A 13,289-nucleotide genomic window follows, 5' to 3' on the forward strand; every position below is an offset into this window, starting at 1 on the left:
TAAAGAAATAACACATCACCTTGAAAGAACAAGGATTCAGACATATAGTTAGCCGTGTATAAGCTACATTTATTTAATGCATCTCAAACGATCCTTACACTTTAATGTTATAGGCAATAATTTTTTAATTCAGAGATAAAAATTAAAATTCTTAATTTAGGGTTTGTCTAAAAACTCAAAACAAAATTATTAAAACTGATTTTCAAAAAATTGAGTTTCGTAAATACGTAAGTGTTTTGCCATCCATCTGTCCTTGCTCTTTGGTATTATTAAATAAATAATAATATTTTATGTTAGCAAATTCATTTCAACCTTAATAATTATTCCGTGAATTATAGATATCAAAATCTCTTTTTACAAAAAAAAAAAAAAAAAAAAAAAACAAAAAAGAACTACATGCAATTTTTTTTGAGTCGGAATAAACTGGTTGTCACTGTCTGTCTGTGTGCAGTGGGTGAAGCCAGGCTTATAATCCTACTCGACAAAGGATTATAAGAAGGTAAATTAGGCTCTCGCTAGGAGTCAAATTTATAATATTCTGATTGTTAAAATTAACTACTTATAATATTTTGATTGTCAAAATTAACTATTTGACCAATTTATATATATCTTTCATAAAAATTGGTAGTTGCAGCTAGGTTAACCACAACATCTACTTCCCTCCATATTTAGTAAAGCAAATTAATATTAGCAGCTACAACTATTATCTTCTAATTAATAGGTTCATTATTATATAATATACTGAGTTGGTATGCAAACGTAAGTTAGAGCCCTTTGGAATGGTGTCTCTTTTAACAGCCCTTCCCTTTCGCCAGACACGTAAGCTGCATATTATTAAATATATTATTTTACATATCAAATTGAAACACGCATGTACTCGAATCTCACCGACTTAAAAGTTTAAGCTGATACTTATATTTATGTTTATATATTATATACTCAATACCCTGATTCATCTGTAAAAAGGACTGACCAGTTGATACGTGAAGAAAAATCTTTAATTTCTGGCATTTTTTGGCGAAGTCTAGTAAGTGTGTTGGTCCCATTGTATTAATCCCAATGGCCACATCATATCTGTAAAACACACATGTATTAGCCCAAATTTTACTGTGGATTGTGGTCCAACTGACAAAAAGACGTCGTTTTAATTAATAAAACCAGACGGATGAAACGGCTTCACTCCGCGCAACTGCAGTTCCCTTTCAATACAATTGCAGTTCCAGACGGATGAAACGGCCTCAACACAACTGCAGTATCAGTTCAATACAACTGTAGTATCATTTTAGATGAACTGTACTATCAGTTACGGAGATTTACGGGAACCGTTTCTCCACTTACTGAAACGACGTCGTTTTGTGACCTTGGTCCATGGTATAACGACTGATATATTAGAGAGTGACAGATAGATATAATCATTATTATGCATTAATAAAACTTGATAAATGAAGTTTAGCAAATTAAGCACATGCACCTTTCATAATAATCAGTAATTGCAGCTAGGTTAACCACAACGTCTACTTCCCTGTGCATTTGGTCCAGCAGATGAGAGTCCTTTACGCCCATGTTCTCAATAGTAACATCACCGGCTACAACACTCACCTTTTCCGATATTATACTATTCAACTTTTCCCCATACTTCTCCTTCATAACTCTGAACAAGTCTTTTGCCATTACCTGATCCACAACAGTACAATTGATTAATCATACATTATTATCATAAATAATATTAGTGCAAGTCATACACTTTAATTTAATTTGCTTGCTTTATTTTGAGTAGAGTCTGCTATTTGAATCCAATCAAAGGGGATTCATATTCTACTAAGTAATTAATTAATGACATTACAATCAATTATCCATTACAAGATGCATAACTGTAATTACTGAAATGCCACTTTAATTTTTTCTTAATAATCTTAGATAGACAGATGATAGTTATTAGTAATTCTGGATAGGTGATTCTCATGGGATACTGTCAGCGTGTGTGTAGATCAATATGTTTGATGGTTGTTGAAAAATAAAGAAAAAATTAACAGTGTTCATTTTATAAATATTGCAAACTTAATAGTTAGTAATAATTACTCCGGATAAAATTTACCTTTGACTTATTTAATCATTATATTGATAAAGACGAGCATCCCCACTAGAATTTTTGGGGAAGTTTTGAGGCTTGAAGTCCTATGTGAAAGTGAGGGAAAGATGAGAGATAGAAGGTTAGGTTCTTTCAAGAGAGATAGGTTTTTTTCTGCTGGTCCCTCAAGTGAGCGCGTGTACTACAGGGCGCCCACCAGGCGCGTTGAGGGTGGTAGCCAGATTTATTACTTTTTTTTTTCTCCCTCCTAGCCTCTTTCTTACTTGACTCCTAAAAACTTTTGCAAAAATAAAACTATTGAGGATGCTCTTAAAGCTATAAAGCTATTGAGTTGATCCGTAGAAAAAAGTGTACCTCGGATTCGAAACGCTGCATGGCGGCCATTGTATCTGCCGCTCTCAGGAGAAGATACAGCTTCTTCACATTTGGCTGAACTCTCAGTATTTTCTCCACAAAAACTGCGTCCATAATTATTAAATAAAAAAATGATCGAATTATATTATGAGATGTTTTGAAGAAATAAGCGTGAAAGGTGATGATTGGTATATACTTTTAGCGAGGAAGCCAGTGGCACCGGTTACAAGAATGGCTCTGTTCTCCAAAACTCGATAGCACTGCCCAACTCCATTGTTGAACTCCAAACAGATCGATCAGAGGATATGAATATGATGATGATGAAGAATGAAGAATGATGAGTGATTTGGAATGAATAAGTGGAGACAAACTAAGAATAAATAGCTAAAAACTTTAGTGGAAGTACGTATGTACCTAGTACCGTGGGTGAATAGGAGTTCTTTTTTTTTTGTTGTGGTGGACCAGAACACTCCCATAGTCCCATATGAAAGGGGTGAGTTCGAGTGATACTATATTTTAACAGAGTCAATAGTACTAAAAAAAATCATTCGTGAAAGACCTTGTGGTCAAGCGGCATCCGGTGTACACTCCCATATGGAAGGGAGTGGGTTCAAGTCTCAGTGGAAGGGAGTGGGTTCGAGCCTCAGTGGAGGCATCTATTGACTCTTCACTCCGAGTCAGTATCACTCAAAAAAAAAAGAAGTCATTCATATTAATGCAAGCTTTAAAACATATTATAAATCAAAATATTTTGATAATTAGTAGTTATGAAATATTATAGCAACTCTAACACTTCTTTAATTTATTTTTGCAATTTTTTTGTCTGAAAAAAAAAACACACAAAAAGAAAGGTGCATGTGGTTGCCAGTTAATAATCACCCTCAATGTGCTCAATGAGTGCATACAATGCACGCAAATTATATCGTGGACTGTTGCATTGTGGACCGCGCATCAAAACGATGTTTTGATTAATGAAAACAGACGAATGAATTCGCGCCATTCACTTTCAGTTCATATACACTGCAGTTACATTTCAACACAACTACAGTTACATTTTGATATAACTACAGTTTCATTCGATAATATAAAAACACAAATGTGAAACTGTTATTCAGTATCAGTTCATAAACACTGCAGTTACATTTCAATACAACTACAATTACATTTCGATATAACTACAGTTTCATTCGATAATATAAAACACAAATGTGAAACTGTTATTCAGTATCAGTTCATATACACTGCAGTTACATTTCAACACAACTACAGTTACATTTCGATATAACTACAGTTCATTCGATAATATCAAAACAAATGTAAGGCAGTATCTTTTGAGATGAACTGTAGTGTCAATTACGGGCTGCGTCTCTCACTTACTGAAACGACGTTGTTTTGGGACCACGGTGCACAATGCATTGTGGACTGCGGTCCACGATATAACGACTGTACAATGCACATACATACCGGGGCTGCTAGTGTGCAAAATGCGAACTAGCTTTGATTTTTTTTTTTTTTGTTAAATGTATAATTAATGTGTGCCAATTTGTCATAAACAATGTATTTTTATTTGAAATGTATTTTGTATTCAAACTAATTTATCAAATGAAATGGACCATAATCTAACTTGCATTGTAGACCATAGTCCTAAGATTATCTCTGCAGTTGACATATTATGTGTCTTCACTCCCTTCAGTTAATAAATTATGCATGCATGTGTTTATAAATAAATTGAGTGCACATAATATATGTTAACTACACAAATATAATTGTAGACACATAATATGTTAACTACGGACACAATCTAAATGTCATTTTGGGTAGGGTCTATAGTGTAAGGTGGACCTTTATTCATGGTATAATTTTCTCTCGTGAGACGGTCACATGAAAATTTGTCATATATAAATATGGCAAAATCTTGTATGAGACCGTCTCACCATGAGACGGGTCGGGTCAAGATGCAAATATAACACTTATATGCACAAATGTCATACTTATATGCTCAAATGTAATACTAATCAAGAATAAAATTTGTTACTTATTAGGATAAATGTAATACTTTTAAGAGAAAATACAATACTTTTACATTTCGATTTAAAAGTATTACATTTTTCCTCAAAAGTATTATATTTGCCCTTATAAGTGAGAGATACTTGTCAACATTACTTATTATGAAAAATGTATTACTTTTTCTCTTATAAGTAACAAAAATTGTATTTTTGATTAGTATTATATTTGAGCATATAAGTGTGAGATTTGCACATATAAGTATGACATTTGCATGGTGCTTTGACCCGACCCGACCCGTCTCACGAATAAGGATCCGTGAGACGGTCTCACACAAGTGTGACCCTATAAATATATATTAAAAAAAAATCGATTATACACACAAGCTACTTTAATCCGTGTATGAATAGATCGAATTTGACTTTACTTGTTACTCCGTATTTGAAGTGGACGGCTCATGGGCTCAATCATAATCAAATTGAACGATAAAATCAAATCGGAGTAGCTCATAATTTTTTATTGCGTGATAAGCTTCACATATGTGTATAACAACAAGTCAAACCACATATGTAAATAAACATCCCATTCAAGGTGATCTATACTAGTAGGTAAAACTTCATATTCCAATGGGTCCAATCGCACGGCCTATGAAAGAAAATATTGTTTCGATCATATGTTAAGATCATTTTGGTGGAAAACACCCTAAATATGGGGAAAATTTTGGGTCACCAAACAAATTTGTCTTAAACAGCAATGCTTCTCAAAGATAACAAGATAGAGATACGAATCAAATAACCTTATTTAGTAATTTAAAGCAACATATTTGAAAAGATGGAACACCCACATTTTAATTTTATAACACATCAATTATTGACGGAACGAAAGTGTTATCTAAATACTGATCATTTTATGTTTTTTTTTCTTTAAGAAAATGAGTCGGTATTACAAATAACGGTTGGTTCTTCAACATTTAATCCAGTTTATTTGAAATTTAATGGTGAGAAAATTTATTTTTCTAATAGCCTATACTCGCTTATTTTCTTTTGTATAAAATGCAATCATAAACTTTCCTTCCTTCCTCAGTGCAGTTATAGCAAATCTATTCTGTGCATCGCATGTGTAGAAATACTAGTTAATTCTAATAATAATTACTTGAAGACGTGTTTTACTAATCCAGGGAAGTGAACCTTCATGAAATAATCTTCCCAGCTGATTGCTTTTGGATCAAAATAGAACAAATCAGTCTCAATGCCCCCTTCTTTTGCAGCTCTTCTCAATTTTTCTGTGTTCAAATCGTCATATCTGTGCAGAAAATTCATACCATTTTAATTTTTTGGTCCAAATTAATTAAAAATTAAAGTATATGATTAATTACATATTTAATTACTCACACTCCTTTGAAGTATACGTAGGGTCGATATAGGTTTACCAGCTTCATCACAAACTTGATTTTTCTATCCATCTCATCATACATTTTCTGGAAATACTTGCAACATATAGTGTTCAATATCTCCAGCCCCTGTTCATTACAGCCATGCATTCAGATTAAGGTCCTGTTTGGTAAATAATCAGCCTATCAGCTAATTTTGACTTATTTGACCACTATTAGTTGTTTAGTTAATAAGCTTTTTGTAACTCCAAAATACTAAAATTCAAAAGGCTACTCAAAGCAGCCTTTTCAATTAGTTTTTTGAGAAAAGAAATTATACCAAACAATTATCAGCTGACAGCTAATTTATCAAACAACTTTCTACAATCAGCTAATGTTAGTTATCAACTAATCATACCTTCTAACACAATCAACTAACAACCATTTACCAAACAGGGTCAAAAACAATCAAAATAAAGGTCTATTTGAAAATTTGTAAAAAGTTGTCAAAAAACGATGTACAGAAAATAACTCATTTAATTTTCCGAAAAATATTTTAATTTTCTGGTGTTTGGAAGTGACAAACCTTCAAAGGGAGCAGATAACGAGTGGTCATGTATGTTTGGAAGCTAGCCATGGTGCTTAACACAGTCATCTTCCCAACGATAAGGTTTTCCATCCTTGCCTATCCATGGATGCTTGGTGAAGTAATGGTGCCCATAATCTCGTAACAAACCGTACTCCAATGGGTTGGATACCGATGATCCCACGTGGTATATGCTCTCAGTGCCTCGTTGATCTGCATGACCCACTATGGCTACTATCATGGCATTCACCACCATATCTGCTGGGATCTGTAACATAGTCAGTAGTATTAAAAAAAATAATGTAGCAACAAGCATTTATCATCACTATATTAAAAATTATGCTTTGTTTGTACTAATTTTTGAGTAAATGATAGGTAATTGTTCAAGAATGAAGCTTTGTTTAGTTGTTTATGACTTGAGGAAGGAAATCTGGGACTTAGGCATTCAGAAGCTTAAAATAGAACAAATTGGGATGATAACGAGGCAAAATGGTCCAAAAACGGTGGGTCAAAGGCATAGCGTGGAGTAACGGAGTAATAGAGCGAAGATCGCGTCGAGAGGTTCCCCGTAGGGTGTCAGGTTGAAGGTCACGCCGTGACCGTCAGCGTAACACTTTAGTCGACTTTCAGATGGTCAGGCGTCATGCTGTTGAATTGGTCACGCCGTGACCTGCAACATGACAACCTAGCCATCTGAAAGTGGCCGACCTAGCTTATGAAGGTCACAGTGTGACCTCCATCGAGACCTGCTAGGCTACCTTGCGGATCCTAGGCATCACATTGGCCTGGTAGTCATTTGATCTAAATCATCTCCTATAGCTTTGCATATTACTAAATCAATTGGTATCATTTCCATTCATCTTTAAATGCAATCAACTACTTCATTTGGATTAGCTTTCAAACACTTAATGATCTTATGTTTAACTCCTCTCTACTCGAACCCCTACTAGTAATTCTTTGAGGACAATACTCACTAAAACACACACTAAAAACCAACTTTCAAAAGACATAATTTTATTTCGTTTATGCATGTATAACAACAATGCTAAGCTATGACAAAATGTTGTACTTGACTCTCCAAATCTTCACCCAAAAAAATACAATATTTGAAGGCAATTAAGAGAAAATTATAGCCACTTTGGTTGGAAAGATTTCTTGTATTCACAAAGTGATCAAAAATGTCATTTCTGACCAAAAATACAAAACTATATAAAAATAGATATCACATTTAATTTTCCTAATAATAGTAAGTTACTAGATAACTCACCAAATCTGTTATGCTGTTAGGATCACCAACGAAAAATTTTACTTTTCCTTTAGCATAACCAAGTGCTATGCTATCCATGGTTCTGCATATGTATATTATTCAACAAAAAGAAACTAATTAGAAAATATGAAATATGATATCATTAAAAAAAAAAAAAAAAACGAGTTGAGTGGTTGATTGCGTACTTGAGACCTTCAACCCAACCAGCAAAAGGTTCTTTGTAGGTGCTAATTACGATGGTAGGACGTATAATGACAAGAGGCACATAATCTCTCAACTTTCCCAATAACATCTCTCCCATGGCCTTGGTGAATACATAAGTGTTTGGCCATCCATATGTCCTTGCTCTTTGGTATTAATTTAATTAAAGAAATGTAATTGATATCATTAAAATCATTGCCTAACTATCTATTTAATTTTTATTTTTTTTTAAAAAAAAATCCATAATACTCATAAAAAGACATTGCACCTTTGGATGCCCAGTTCTTTCATGGCTGAAGTGATGGACACTTCAGAAGCATTATTCTCAGCTCTTAGGTTTTTTAAGGTTTCTTTAATCATCTTCATCTCTCTGTCAATGTCCAGCCCACATGTTCCATTCAGTGTTTCACCCATTAGGTATGGAGTCTCCTTTATCAGCCCTTCCTTTTCACCAGACACGTATGCTGAAGTAACATTATTAAATAAATAATAATATCCTATGTTAGCAAATTCATTTCAACCTTAATAATTATTCCGTGAATTATATATAGCAAAATCTTTCTTGACAAAAAAAAAATAGAAAAAGGAAGAACTTCATGCATTTTTTTAGTCCAATGGGAAACCAGTAATTACTGTACTGTCTGACCAGTGTGTAAAATTCGCCTTATAACCTTAAGGTAAACTAGACTCCCTTTGGAGTCGAATTTGTAATTGTTTATTGTCAAAATTTATTATTTAACTAATTATTTGACTGTAGTTACCTTCGTATTGCATGCATCTCGATTAGCATTAATCATGTAGCTAGCTAATACGTTAAAATTAGCAAACTAACCAGTGGATACGTGAAGAAGAATCTTTAAATTTTCACAGTTTTTGGCGAAGTCAAGTACGTGTTTAGCTCCCATTGTATTAATCCCCATGGCCACATCATATCTGCAAATCATTTAGGATATACACCATATCTATCAGTCGTTATACGGTGGACCATGGTCCACAATGCAGGAGAAACGACGTTGTTTCATTAAGTATGCATTGTGGACCATGGTCATAAAACGACGCCGTTTCATTAAGTAGGAGAAATGGTGGTCGTAAGTCGTAACGAAGCACCGTAAAGGATACTACAGTTCATCTTAAAAGATACTGCCTCACATTTGTTTTTATATCATAAAATGAAACTGTAGTTATATCGAAATGAAGCGGCAGTGTATATATAAAATGAAACTGAATAATAGTTTCACATTTTTTAGTGTCCAATGAAACTGTAGTTATATCGAAATGATATTGTAGTTCTGTTGAAAGGAAACTACAATGTATTATAAAAGAAACTGTAGTTGTGTTGAAAGGAAACTGAATTATAGTTTCACATATTTGAGTGTATAATGTCGAATGAAACTGCAGTTATATAAAAAAGGAACTACAGTTGTGTTGAAAGGTAACTGCAGTGTATATAAACTAAAAGTTAACGTCGCGGAACGGAGGCCGTTTCAGCCGTTTGTTTTCATTAATCAAAACGACGTCGTTTTGATGCATGGTCCACAATTCATTGTGGATCGCCTATAGTAAAATTTGCGCATATCTATCACTATAAATAAAAATCAGACAATAATATTTTTGTAAATAAAATAATAATATTAATGGTCGGTGATACATTATTTTTAGGGAAAAAAAAATATATTGGAGCATAGAGTTAATTTTATTTTTGGTTCTAGATTTATAGTTGTCAGTCAACTTTTAGTCCTTATTTTTAAAAAACATCATTCTTAATTTGGTCCTAATATTATTGTTACATAACCATTTTTGGTCATTCATAAAAAAAAAATCGTTTAAATGGCATTAAATATAACGACGTTTTGGTCTATTCAGTTCTAAATGTTAATTCTTTTTCCTTTTTTTTTGTTTTAGATTTATATGTGTCATTCCACTTTTAGTCTTTTTTCCCATTACATCTCTGTTGATCCTAGCATTATTGTGACATGACCATATTTTGTTCTACGTCATTATATATGTTTAAACCGCATTAACAATGACGTGATTAACCACTCAAATTTTCATTTTTTCTTCTTGGTAATAGAACAATACAAAGGTTCTACATCTTCAAAAAACATATACATTGATCATACAGTTATTTATGCTATCAATGAATGTATGATCAGTGTATATGATTTTTTTTGAAGATGTAGAACCTTTGTATTGTTCTTTTACTAAGAATAATAACATGGAGGATTTTGAGTGGTTAATAACATAATTTCTATTATCATTTAAATATATTTGTTGACGTAGGATAAAAAGTGGTAATGCTACAATATAATGCTAGCTAGGACAAACAGGGATGTTCTTAAAAAAAAAGGACTCAGTGGAATAACACATAAATTTAGGACGAAGAAAAAAGAAGAAATTAATACTTAAAGCTGAATATATCAAATTGTCTTTGTATTTAACATTATTTAAACGATTTTGTCGACAAAGAGCCAAAAATGGTCATGCCACAATATAATAGGACAAAAGAAGAATATTTTGACAAAAAATAACTAAAATTGAACTAACACTTATAAATTTAGGACCAAAAATAAAATTAACTCTTGGATCTTATTTATATACCTTTCATAAAAATTAGTAGTTGCGGCTAGGTTAACCACAACATCTACTTCCCTCCATATTTGGTCCAGCAAATTAGTGTCCTTTATGCCCAAATTTTCATACATAATATCACCAGCTACAACAATTATCTTCCTGGATATTAGGGAATTCAGCTTTTCCCCATACTCGTCTTTCACAACTTTGAACAAGTCTTTTGCCATTACCTGATCCACAACAATAGTTAATCATAATTGTGAACATAAATATAATATAAACATAAATGTGCAGTCCAACTATCAGCTTAGACTTTTAATTGGGTGGAGCACATGATTCAATTTGGTATCAGAGTCACCCAAATGGTCATGGGTTCAAATCTCCGCGGCACCCGAAAAAAAAATTATGGTCCACGTGTTGCTTGGAGCCCATTAAAGTCAATTGGCCTGCACACGTGAGGGTGTTGTTTGGAGCCCCTGCACACGTGATTCAATTATAATTTATAAATTAATTAGTGTGGTGAATCAGATTTTTATAGTTTTCAAGTAATTGTTCCTTTTAGGGCCAATTTAAATTCTTGTAATCTTGTCTCTTGTTTTTTTTTTTCTTTTTCATTTTTCTTTAAAATTTTCTCATCTTTGTGTATTTATATGCATTTTGGACATGACTTCATTCTTTTTTATTATTGGAAAATATTATCTATACTTCCAAATTTGAGCAAATACCAATTTTGGTCTCATGACTATTAGCAAAATAACAATTTTGGTTTACATGTTTAATTTCTACTAATTTTGGTCCCACGAGTCACGACTATTGTTTTAGTACCAATTTTCATCCACGACTATTATTTTAGTGTCAAAATTCATTGTGCCGGTCACTCATCCATTTAAAACGTGCAAAAATTTAAAATTATTAAGAGTATTTTCATCCTTTTCAACTCGATATCTCAATTTGAGCATGAATAAATGGATTTAAGTCTTAAGATCGATCAAAATTTGCAGTTTCCTCCTCATTTTACCTTAATTTGAGGATGAGAACTGTAAATTATGATCGATATATCTTAGGGCTTAAATCAATCTTGGGATATTGAGTTGAAAAGGATGAAAATACCTTTAAAAATTTTAGATTTCAACACGTTTTAAATGAATTTTGGCACTAAAACAATAGTCCTGGAGCCAAAGTTGGTACTAAAACAATAGTAGTCGTGAGACCAAAATTGGTAGAAATTAAATATGTGGACCAAAATTATCATTTTGCTAATAGTCGTAAGATCAAAATTGGTATTTTACTCTTTCAAATTTACTCCAATTTTTACTCTCTAGTCCCTACTATCAAATTTGGAAATACATATAGTCTTTTAAGAGAGGTGGGAAATTATTTTTATTTTTTTTTAGAAAAAGAGAGAAAAAGAAAACGAATATACATACATATAAATGATATAATATGAGAGGTGGAAGAAGCTATATATCTATGGATTATGGTTGAACGAAGGAAGAGTGTACCTCGGAGTTGAAACGCTGCATGGCCGCCATTGTATCCGCAGCTCTTAGGAGAAGATACATCTTCTTCACATTTGGCTGAACTCTAAGTATTTTCTCCACAAAAACTGCATCCATAATTGTTAATTAATTAAAAACAATATATATATATGTCATGGTTGAAAAAATTGCTAGGCGCTCATTGGGCGTTCGGGGAGCGCCTAGCGCCTAGGCACCTGCGTATTTTTTTATTTTTTAAAAATTTGTTTAAATATTTTTAATTTTTTAAAGACTACTAATTATAAATTATATAATACTTTAATAGTTAGTACTAAAACATTAAATATTAACCTAAAAAATCTTTAGAGTTTGTACAATTTAGCGTTATTTCACTCAAAACGGTGTTGTTTTGAGTGAAATAACCCATTAAAAAAGAACAATAGTTAATCGGTCTACTAGGTGACCTAGTCGATGCCTAGAAGGTCTAGTCGGCGCCTAAGAGACCTAGGTGGTTAGTGCCTAATCGAGTAATCGGCCTAGGCGATGCTTACGCGGTCGCCTAGCCGGCCAACCGCCTAGACCACTATTTAAGGTGATACGCTAGGCGGTTGATTGGCGCCTAGCGCCTAGGCACGCAGGATTTTTGCAACCGCGAGATGTTTGAACAAACTAGAGTGAAAGATGATATATATTTATATATATATATACTTTTAGCGAGGAAGCCAGTGGCACCCGTGACAAGAATGGCTCTGTTGTCCAAAAATCCGAGAGCACTGCCCAACTCCATTGTTGTTGAATTCCAAATTAAAGACAGATTACGATGAAGAAGAAGATCAGAGATAATTGATATGATGCAAAATGAATTGAAGTTGAGAGAAAGTGGGAAAGGATCGAAAGAATAAATAATAGCGAAAAGGTTGTCCCGAAAAGGCAGGCCGGCTATCCTACCGTACGTGACGGCATTGTAGTAGTAGTAGTGGAGGGTGTGTGTTTTTAGAGTTGATGGCCGGCCAAGTTGATGATGAATTACGTACATTTTATGGTGCAGCTTAATTATATATGTGCAATGTAACTAGATGAAAGATTATTAGCTAGCTAGGGTTTATTTTCCAAAATTCTTGAAATACAAAAACAGATATATAATTACTATTTCTATTACATACAAACTTTCACTTCATAACTATCTACTCCTATCATCTATATAGATAGCTGTAGTGTACCACCACCTATATCTACTTATCTTCCTAGCTATCATCCCTATTATTCATATTATCAACATATCCGCCACTATAACTACCTCTACTCATGCTATTAGGAATGACAATAGATATGAACACGTTTGTTTAGCCATTTTCAAATTTGAATCCAAG

At 33.1% G+C, this 13,289-nt stretch overlaps 2 pseudogenes; both read right to left on the reverse strand.

The window, feature by feature from the left end:
• Window positions 1–729: 729 nt before the first annotated feature.
• On the reverse strand, window positions 730–2,717 carry LOC116016204 (annotated as a pseudogene).
• A 2,878-nt stretch (window positions 2,718–5,595) lies between these two features.
• Window positions 5,596–12,706, reverse strand: LOC116016626 (annotated as a pseudogene).
• Window positions 12,707–13,289: the final 583 nt, after the last annotated feature.

Source organism: Ipomoea triloba, chromosome 4 (genome assembly GCF_003576645.1).
Source record: "Ipomoea triloba cultivar NCNSP0323 chromosome 4, ASM357664v1".
Lineage (NCBI taxonomy): Eukaryota > Viridiplantae > Streptophyta > Magnoliopsida > Solanales > Convolvulaceae > Ipomoea > Ipomoea triloba.